A 1,386-nucleotide genomic window follows, 5' to 3' on the forward strand; every position below is an offset into this window, starting at 1 on the left:
TGTACTTTTGTTGCACCAATACAAGGCTGTCCCTTCGTAAGCAACTGCAAGGAGCTACAGATTTGTAACAAATAACTGAAACAAGCCAAGCTCTCAGAAACAGGGCAAAGGCAGGCACCTACACTGGCTGTTCACCCACAATTCATTGGATATTGCTCGGCCAGATGCAACTGGGCCGCATATGTCCAGCTAGGTCTGCCAGGATGTGACGCACATCGATGTGATATGAAAGGATACTTCTACACATACCAAGATAACCACAAACGTTGTTGCAAGTGTATTTCAAAGTTGTGTACACACTTTGTGTACGTACTCACATAGTTGGATAGTTGTGTACTCATATAGTTGGGTAGTTGGGTAGTTGGGCAGTTGGGTAGTTGCATAATTGTGTAATTGCATAATTGTGTAGTTGCACACTTGCGTAGTTGGGTAGTTGTGTATTTGCATAGTTGGTTAGTTGCGCAGTTGCGTAAATAAGGAGTTGGGTAGTTGTACAGTTGGGTAGCTGCATATTGCATAGTCTGTTGTTGGCTAGTTGGGTAGTAGTTGGCTACTTGCATAGTTGGTTAGTTATGTTGATGGGTAGTTGGGTAGTTGGGTAGTTGGAAGTTGGGAAGTTGCATAGTTGCGCACTTGTGTCGTTGCATAACTGCGTAGTTGGGTACTTGTGTCGTTGCGTCGATGTGTCGTTGCGTCGATGTGTCGTTGCCTAGTTGCGTAGTTGGGCGCAAACTAGTTCATGACTTGGAGAGTGGGGGCCGTGTGGGTCGCGATCCCCATGTTATGTACGAGGTACGACAATGCCAGGGCTCATTTCCGCGGTCGTGCCCGAGTGGTTAAGGGGTCTGACTAGAAATCAGATGGGATCTCCCGCATAGGTTCGAATCCTGTCGACCGCATCCGGTGGAGAAAGTATTTGGCCAATTTTAAGACGTGGGGGCAAGAGTGCAATGAAGTAACACGTGTTAGACCAGTGCACGTGAAGACCTGCAGGACACTCTCTACTTGAATGCATTATCAACACCAAAATATAGAGTATATGCATGTAGCTCTGCAGCTGACTGAGAAATCTCTGCTGGGTCTGAAGAACAACCTAAAATGAAGAGGGTGCTGAACCGTACCATCAGGTGTTATGGATGCTAGACCTTGAAAAATTGCTGGAACGTTTCAGCAAAGAACTTGGCACGGCTGACAAGGATGAAGATGCCTCAAAACACTGGTGAAGGCGTAGGAACTGCCAGGCTAGTTGTCACAGATGAAGCTTTACCCCCTTCAGCTATTAGATAGGATTGTAAGTATACACAATGCCCCTGGCAGGCACATACTGTTGCGTGGATGGGCTGGAGAATGCCAGGGTGTATCTACATGCGCTCATTGCCTACCTAC

The sequence above is a fragment of the Volvox carteri genome (assembly GCF_000143455.1).
Source record: "Volvox carteri f. nagariensis unplaced genomic scaffold VOLCAscaffold_75, whole genome shotgun sequence".
NCBI classification, from domain to species: domain Eukaryota; kingdom Viridiplantae; phylum Chlorophyta; class Chlorophyceae; order Chlamydomonadales; family Volvocaceae; genus Volvox; species Volvox carteri.